This window comes from Piliocolobus tephrosceles, chromosome 12 (assembly GCF_002776525.5).
Source record: "Piliocolobus tephrosceles isolate RC106 chromosome 12, ASM277652v3, whole genome shotgun sequence".
Classification (NCBI taxonomy): domain Eukaryota; kingdom Metazoa; phylum Chordata; class Mammalia; order Primates; family Cercopithecidae; genus Piliocolobus; species Piliocolobus tephrosceles.
The window spans coordinates 68,093,151-68,103,212 of NC_045445.1; positions in this window are offsets into that span (position 1 = coordinate 68,093,151).

The window sequence follows — 10,062 nt, forward strand, 5'->3', positions numbered from 1 at the left end:
CTTTCTTTCTCTCTCCTCTTCTCTCTCTCTCTCTTTCTTTCTTTTCTTTCTTCTTTCTCCTTCCTTCCTTCCTTCTTTCTTTATTTTTTTTGTTTTTTGTTTTTTTGTTTTGTTTTTGAGATGGAGTCTTGCTCTGTTCCCCAGGCTGGAGTGCAGTGGCATGATCTCAGCTCACTGCAAGCTCCGCCTCCCGGGTTCACACCATTCTCCTGCCTCAGCCTCCCGAGTAGCTGGGACTACAGGTGCCCGTCACCATGCCCGGCTAATTTATTGTATTTTTAGTAGAGACGTAGTTTCACCGTGTTAGCCAGGATGGTCTCGATCTCCTGACCCCGTGATCCGCCCGCTGCAGCCTCCCAAAGTGCTGGGATTACAGGTGTGAGCCACCGCACCCGGCCTCATATACTGTTTCTTAAACTTTTCTTTTATAATAATTTGCTGTTGATGTGTAGGAACAAAATTAATGTTATATGTTGATCTTGTAGCTAATAACCTTGCTAAACTCTCTTACTAATAATTTATCCATAATTCTTTTCAGTTTTATATGTTGATAATTATATAGTCTGTGATCAATGACAGTTTTATTTTTCCTTTTCAATCCTATACATTTAAATTCTTTATCTTGTCTTACTGAACTGCCAAGGACCTCCAATACAATGCTAAACAGAAGTGGTGATACTAGACATACTTCTAACTTTCCTGACTGTGAAACAGGAAAGATTAAAACAGTTCACCATTAGGTGTATGTTTGTTGTAGGTTTTATTAAGTTAAGGGAGTTGACTTCTATTTCTAGTTTGCCAAGGAGCTTTTATCATGAATGGATCTAGAATTTTGACCAAAGCCTTTTCTGCATCTCTTTATTGATTTCCTATTATGGGCTAAGCACTGATCGTGCTTTTCACTCCTTTCATCTATTAATGTAATAAACTGTAGTAGTTTTTAAATGTTAAACCATTCTTAAATTTATCCTGGTGACATAGATGCTCTGGGTTCATTGTAAGCCTGTGGGTGTTGCCAGTGTGTGGCATAGCTGCTGGCATAATATAGGCAAAATGTTTTACTCATGTTCCTTATTATTTTACTTAATAAATGATATATTTTATTACTGTATTTGTAATATTTCCAGTAGCAGAATACTATAAAACACATATCTTAAATAAATTTGAGTTAAAATAAGGCAGATATGTTCAACCAATCCCAAGAATCATATTGTATATTGTTCTACAAGAAGAGCTAAAAAAAAAATATTTAGTGATTAGAAAAATTATATCACTAGTAGTGGTGGTTTTCTTAATTTCTTCATTATACCATTTTAAGTGGGATTTTAGATTTCATTAACATAAACTCATAGGGATCTATATATAGTGGGAAGAAGAAAGATTTTGAAGTCAGACAGACTTAGGCTTCAATCTGCTCTCTTTAACTTTCTTAGCTATGTGTCTTTGAACACATTCACCTCCCTGTGTTTATTTCCTTATTTGTAAAACAGGGATAATAATACTTGCTTCATAATGTTGCTATATTTCCAGTAAGTAATCAAAAAATAATATAAAATATCTAGCATATTGTGAACCTTAAATAAATGTTAGTTCAAAAATGAGTATGAATAAATGAATATATTTTTTCTCAGAAAAATTTACTGTGTCAAGAATTCTAAAAATAGAAAATCTATGAATGAAGTGTGCCCAGCTTTGCACATCTCTGAATAAATTGGGTTTCTTCATTGGTGACTGTTTATCAGTGGTTGATAGTTGCTCCCATTTAGAAATCTATCATTAATGTCACAACACAGCAATTTGTGAAATTTATGTTAATAGTCTATATATTCTCACCTTTAGAACTATTGTCAATCCCAAATAGGTATCTCAGCTCTATTTTCAAATATTTATATAACAAAACTGTCAGTAAATATTGTTCAGGGTTTAATTACATTGCTCTACATTTTTCCTCCAAATAAATGGTTATTCTAATCCACTATATGTTCGGGCATTCTCATTCTCTCTCTCTCTGTCTCTTTCTGTCCCTCTCTCTTTCTCTCTCTCTTCACTTCCCCTCTCCTTCTCTCTTGTTCATTTTTGAAGTAATAGAATTATCATTTTGGGGGAGAAACTTGATGTTCTCAAATGTGTTTGGAGTAATAATGTTCTAATAAATGAATTTGAGTTTCCCAAACTTTTACATGAGAGTAAGGCACTGGAACCGAGGTCTCTATAGAGAAGATGAAGCATAAAGAGGCGAGTGTAGAGGAAGGATGAAAAAGGAAAAGGAGGAGAAGGGGGAGGAGGAGGAGCAAGGTTTCAATGAAGTAACTCAAGTGTAATGTGTGCCCCTCTCAGTTTCCTGTCTGCTGCCAAATCTAGGGAGTTGCTACACTTCAGCGGTCTACCCCTGAAAATTTTTATTATTAGAACCATCAACCATCATTTTCAGTGAGTGGAATGAGGTTAGAAGATACGTGGTCTCTATATTACTTGGAAAATATGTTATTCGGCACTCCTCAATGGCATTAGACAGTAAATTTCTAGATTGATCTGCACAGTTCTTGTCATTTGGTAGGGATTCAATCTATGTTGAGTTAAACCAACTGAGATAAACTGCATTAAACCCTTTAATTTTAAGTAACACATCCACCACAGAAAAAATTTAATGGTAGTCCTTATCCCCAAATAATTTTCAAAATAAAGTGATAAGAAAAACGGTCACTGAAGGGTAACTTATTGAAGGTGTGAGAAGTTTCCATTGAAAATGCTCCCAAGTGACAGGTTTACAGTTCATAAATAAGATGACAATGCAATGGCCCAGGATTTTAAAATCTTAAACACTTTTTTAGTGAAGTCCTGTGAGATCATGTGAGCTAATATGACAGACACTGAATATTTACTACTCAAAAGCCATTTACAATCCCCTTCTCCCTTGCCTTAATCTACTATGGACACTGTCTCACATGCAGATAAGGGTCATTATGTGACATGAAAGTAGCCAATACTGAGTATTCTTTGCTCCCAGTTGCAGTTTCCTTTGGTGATAGGAAAAATATTTCTAGCTCCATTGTAATATATTATCACCAAGCTCTTGTCTTGTTTGTTCCTGGAAAAAGTTTTTACAGTCCGTAAGTGCTGTTTTCCAAATTAGTCCCCCTAAGCAAATTAAAGAAAGCCAATCAAAATGACAATGTACATACTTTAATGTTAAATGCAAAAATCAGAATAAAAAATTATTAGTATATATCTCCTAATTTTGTTCACATACATATAAGCAAAGAAAAAATACTTGATGGAAATGAGGCTTATAGGAAACATATTAAAGTAGTAAACTCAAGGTAGGATTTGAAGTGATTTTTATTTTGTTAATTAGAAAATATTTAATTGACAAATGATTATATATACTTATGGGGTACAGTGTGATGTTTTGATATGTGTACACATTATACAATGTTGAAATCAAGCTGATTCCTATATTTGTCATCTCATCTTAACTTTTCTTTTGTGGTATGTATTAGTCCATTCTCATGTTGCTGCAAAGATACTACGCAAGACTGGGTAATTATAAAGGAAAGAGGCTTAACTGACTCACAGTTTAGCATGACTGGGTAGGCCTCAGGAAACTCACAATCGTGGTGAAAGGGGAAGCAAACACATCCTTCTTTACAGGGCTGCAGGAAGGAGAATGAATGAGTGCCCAGTGAACAGGGAATCCCCTTACAAAACTATCGGATCTCGTGAGAACTAACTCGTTATCAGGAGAACAGGATGAGGGAAACCGCCCCCATGATTCAATTATCTCTCTGGGGACACAGCCAAACCATATCATGGTGCTAGCATTTAAAATCTATTCTCTTAGCAATTTTGAAATATTCATTATGTCATTAATACAGTTGTCGCCATTCTGTGCATTAGATCTCAAGAACTTAGTCCTCCTATCTAACTGAAATTTTGTATCCTCTCACCAACACGTCTCCAATCCCCTCTCACCCACCTCCTGAGGCCCTGGCAGCCACCATTCTACTCTTTTACTTCTATGAGTTTGACTTCTTTCGATTCCACATATAAGTGGAATCATGCAATATTTGTCTTTCTGTGCCTGGCTCATTTCACTTAGCATAATGTCCTCCAGGTTCATACATGTTGTTGAAAATGGCAAAATGTCCTCTGTTTTAAGGCCAAATAGTATTCCACTGTACATATATACCATGTTATCTTTATCCACTCATCCATTGATAGACACATTTTGCTAATACTTTTTATATTTAACATATATTAAAGATAAATCTCATTAATTTTTTCATTGTAAAAACATACATTTTAATTTTTCCTATATTAAGTTAATGCTTTTAATTTAAATTTTATGTGTATTTTAATGTGAAGGGTTATGTATTTAAGTCTCTTGGAACTACTGTCTATTAATATACAATAGGATACCATGTGTGAAAGTTTTCTGAAATCCCTATATGATCACTCACTGGGTAAGTAACAGGCCTACACCAGAACCAGTGTTTCCAAAGTCATATTTTCCCAAGATAATTTTAAACACCATGGCTAACCTACAAATCCAGAAATCAGCCCACTCTACAAACAAGGAATTGGGAGGGTGAAAATGATACATAATGCTAGATCTCTTCATATCTGTTCTTCCCTATGCCCTCTTCTCGATCTACTCACTCTCCTGGGGTAATTGCATCCTCTCCCATGGCTTCAAGTATCATCTCTTTGCTCAGGACTCATATTTTACTGCCTATGGAACGTCTCCACTTAATGTCCCTGGGGAGCACTCACACTTAACTCATCCAAAATCGAAAGCAGCATCTCACAGCTTCCTACTCTCATTTTCTCTTCCTTCAGTTACTCCTTATTTCTTGATAAATGACACACACATGAAGCCAACCTATTGACCAGAACCAGAAATCTAGGAATCATCCCATCATTCTTTGTATCTTTCACTACCCTGTATCAATTTTTAGTAACCAATCCTTGTGATTTCTACTTCTGAAATTTCTTTTGAATATATCTCCCTATTTCTATCCCAACTCTCTGGTCCAAGACATTATCATCACTCAGCTGGACCCCTAGAATAGCTTGCTAACTGGTCTGCTTTGCTTGCCTTCACTTTTAGTTCCCTATAATCCTTTTAACACAGTATAATCAGAACAATCTTTCTTAAAAATATGTAAATATTATCACATCTTTTCTCTTTTTTTTTTTTTTTTTTTTTGCTCTGCCACCCAGGCTGGAGTGCAGTGGCCAGATCTCAGCTCACTGCAAGCTCCGCCTCCCGGGTTCCCGCCATTCTCCTGCCTCAGCCTCCGGAGTAGCTGGGACTACAGGCGCCCGCCACCGCGCCCGGCTAGTTTTTTGTAGTTTTTAGTAGAGACGGGGTTTCACCGTGTTAACCAAGATGGTCTCGATCTCCTGACCTCGTGATCCGCCCGTCTCGGCCTCCCAAAGTGCTGGGATTACAGGCTTGAGCCACCGCGCCCGGCCCACATCTTTTCTCTACTAAAAATATTTTAATGTCTTTTTAATCACTACCCCACCTAGGGTACCCCACTACAGTACCCTAGATACCTTACCCCACTGCAGCCTATGCTCCAATCATTTAGAATTATTTGCAGTTCATTGAAGATGCCATGCTCTCTCTTGCCTCTGTGCATCTGCACATGCTATTCCTACTTTCTTGAATGCCCTTCTCTGCCTGGATATCTCCTACATAGACACTCATAGGTTAGCCAGACATGGTGCCTCACACCTGTAATCCTAATGCTTTGAGAGGCTAAGGCAGGAGGATTGTGTGAAGCCAGCAGTTTGAGATCAACGTAGTGGGGCCCTGTCTCTACAAAAAATTAAAATTAAAAAAATTAGCTGAGCATGATGGAATGTGCCTGGGGTCCTAGCTACTCAGGAGGCTGAGGTGGGGAGATTGGGTGAGCCCAGGGGTTTGAGGTTATAGTGAACTATGATTGCACCACTGCACTCCAGCCTGGGCAACAGAATAAGACCTTGTCTCAAAAACAAACAAGCAAACAAACAAAACCAAAACAACAACAAAAACAAAACCTCTCAAGCATCACCTCTCCCAAAAGCCTTCCTTGTTACCCCCAGTCCAGGTTAACTGCCAAATTAGGGTACATTCTCCATACCTCCATTACATTGCTTAACATTGGCACTGCCTAGTTTTACAGGTTACTATAACAGACTGGTGAGCTATTTGAGAGCAGAAACTGTGTCTTGGTCATTTCAGAGTTTCAGAATTTTGTTCTTTTAAGTCTTTGGTTATGCACGTTTTACAACGATATATCTGGTCTTCTCAGCAAAGCTTCAGTTTCAGGTTTTTTCACTATCTTGCATCCTACAATTTTCCTTCTATGGCAACACAAAATCAGTTAAAAATTACCATTCTCTGAAAAATGTTGCTCAGAACTCAGAATACTGAAGTTTGTCTCCTTTCTCGGAATGAGAAAGAGAAAATGTCTACAAGCAATGAGAACAAACTCAAATTCCTATGTCAGTAAATGACTTTGTGATAGAATAGAGATGCCACTTAAGGAAAATAAACTGCTAGTATGGGAAAAGCCTTGAGAGGTTCTCAGTTTTGACTTCTTTATTTTCCTAAAGCAGGTCAAAATTCTCTATTATTTTCTCTAAAGCACAAAACACATTTGGTAGTAATTAAATTGTGCATTCAGAATTCAGTTCAAAATTAAGTAATTATAATAAAATAAAAATTATTTTGTTAAATTAAAATGGTATGAATAGAAATGAAATTTATTTATGCTATATGGGGCCTGGATTTGAAACATCTAGCATAAAGGTTTTTGATTAAGACATCTTAGAATTATAGGGATAATAAAAATATTCTTTTTCAGATAAGGAACGTTTTCAGGATTGGTGTGGTGGCAAAAAAATACGACATACATTTACAGTTTGGAAAAATACAGGATTCTAACTCACACATTTTGTCAACTAGGAAATGTCTACTTATTCTGCTTCCTGTTTCTGCTGTATAGTTAAGACTGAAAGGCTTTAAGAAGAAGAGAGCTGCTAAAATTGAACATCAAAGTGCTTCCAAATTCCACTTGGAGCTTTCAGCATGGACCCAAGTTAATGAGTCAAGGACAGGATGTTACAAATGCTGCTCTCATTCTTCTTTAACATGCTCAGAGGTAGATATAAAATACCTGCTGAAATAGGAGTTTTGTTTTCTGGACAATCTCAGTCTGAGAGCAGGAAAGAGGTCAGGGGAAATATCGAACAATTAAATAAATGAGATCAATAGAAAAAGCACAACAAGCAAAAGAAACTTCCTAGAATGGCAAGTATGTGTGGGTTTAAAAAACAGAGTTAACTTTTATTAATTAGATTTTATCATTTACTAAGACTAGTTAATAATTAGCTAATAGCTAACACCCACAAAGCACATACTCTGAAACAGGCATTGTTTTAGGTGCTTTATATACATTAGTTCAGCCAGGAATGCAGGCACTATTAATCCTCATTTTTACAGATGAGGAAACTGAGTCACAGAGCGGTTAAATAAATTAACCAATATCACACAAAGCCAAGGTGCAAACCCAAGCAATCTGATTCCAAAGCTTCGGCAATTAAAACACATGGGACTTTGGTTATTTGGATTATGTAAAAGCAATAAATAAATCTGAATGCATACTAGCGAAATTCCCTGCTCCCTTTCCCCTACTAACTTTGCATTGTCTCTTTCATTTGATGGTAGTTTAGGGGGCTAAACTAAAAAAGAGAGAGCAGTAGCCAAATGTTTGATTTTGATGCAAATCTCTCACTTATTTAAAGTACAAATATTGGACAATTTTAGTAGCTCAATTTCTGTAGAATTTTTTATCCCACAACTTGAGAGTAGAAATGCCAAGATAGGCCATCTATAACCTCACCACGGCAGAGTTTTCTTATTTGACCTCCATTAAGAGAAAGTAACATATTTCATATTTAGAATCTTCCAGTCTAATAATGTAGTCTGCTGAGAAATAGTTTCATAGACATAGTTTTCACTAGCACAGAGAAGTGCACAGTTTACTACACCATCAGATAAATGAATGCCTGGTCTAATATTTCAACAAAATTAAATGAATCTCATCTTAAGCAGGCCATCTTGCCCAGGAAAACTGGGCCCTGACAGGAAAGCTGGATCAATCAGGCCCAAGTTGTTTGCTAAGGAGACTGGATTATATCCAAGATGTGAAAGACAGATTACATTCTTCCTCACCTGATGCAAAAGATATGGCCCTGTTCAATTCTTAAAAGACACTAGGCAGTGAGCAAAAAATAAAATTTGAGCTAGGTGGCACAGCTCAAGCTTCATTGGTGATGTCAAAGCAATTGTATGAAGATCATGTGTTTCAAATGGCTCTAAATTTTAATCAGATATACTGTGGCAATAAAATGTAGCCATTGCTGCCAGTGTATCCTTGAAAGTGTATTGTCTCAGTATGCAACTCAAATTATTTATTCTACCTGATTTAATTGTATAGCCTGATTGACAACACGAAGTGCAAACAGTCCATTCTAGTGCCTTTTGACTGGAATACCTGCGTGCAGGTTCATAAGCACTGCCAGAACAGTGATAAATGGCTACATAATCTTCTTCTGACACATATAGCAGCACAGTGTGAAGTGTTGTTTAGCAGAGAAAACAGGGAGTGTTAATGATAAGCCAAGAACATGTGCTGGAAAAAAATGCTAACGACAGGTGCAAACAATTTTCTGTGTGGAAAATCAAATATAGTTGTAATAATACGTGATGGAACAGCAGACGTTTCCCAGACCAAGTACGACTTCCATCACTAATATTTATTTTTTTGAGTCACTTTTATTGACCCACAAAACGTTGCTTTGTTTGGGGTTTAATCAAAACAGAAGCAATCAAAGTATAACACAAAATGACATTTTATTAAAATATATTTTACTTCTGCACATGATTTGCTAGCAGAGTAAATGTTAATGTCATTATATTCTTGCTTGATAAGGCTGTGAACTTTTCTTTTATGAACAGGTGCTGAAAAAGGTCATATTTACACACTGATATTTTTCCAACTATAAAATACATATTTCAAATTTTTCAAAAAATATTCATTTTTTGCATATTTCAAATGAATTGATGTTCTTTTTATGTTTTATAGTTTTTTTTTTTTTCTAACTTTTAGGTTCAGGAATACATGTGCAGGTATGTTATATAGGCAAATTGCATGTCATGGGGGCTTGGTTTACAGATTATTTCACCACCCTGGTAATAAGCATAGTACCTGATGGGTAGATTTTTGATCCTCACCTTTCTTCCGCATATCACCCTCAAGTAGGCCCCAGTGACTGTTGTTCCGTTCTTTGTGTCTATGTGTACTCAGTGTTTAGGCTTTAAGTGAGAACACGTAGTATTTGGTTTTCTATTCCTGTGTTAGTTTGCTTAGAATAATGGCCTTCTCCTGTGGCCATGTTGTTGCAAAGGGCATGATTTCATCCTTTCTATGGGTGCATAATATTCCAGGATATATATGTACCACATTTTCTTTATCCAGTCTACCACTGATGGGCATTTAGGTTGATTCCATGTCTTTGGTATTGTGATTAGTGCTGTAAAGAATATATGTGTGCATGTGTCTTTGCGACAGAGTAATTTATGTTCCTTTGATTACATACCCAGTAATGGGATTGCTGGGTTAAATGGTAGTTTTGTTATTATGTATTTGAGGAATTGCCATGCTGTTTTCCACAATGGTTGAACTAACTTATAGTCCCACCAACAGTGTGAAAGTCTTCCTTTTTCTCCACGACCTTGCCAGCCCCTGTTATTTTTTGACTTTTAAATAATTGACATACTGATGGGTGTGAGATGGTATTACTTTGTAGTTTTGATTTGCATTTCTATAATGATCAGTGATATTGTTTTTTGATATACTTGTTGTTCAATGTATGTCTTCTTTTGAAAAGTGTCTGTCCATGTCCTTTGTGCATTTTTAATGGGGTTATTGTCTTTTTAAAATTTTTTATATTTTCATTGGTTATTGGGGAACAGATGGTGTTTGGTTACATGAATACGTTCTT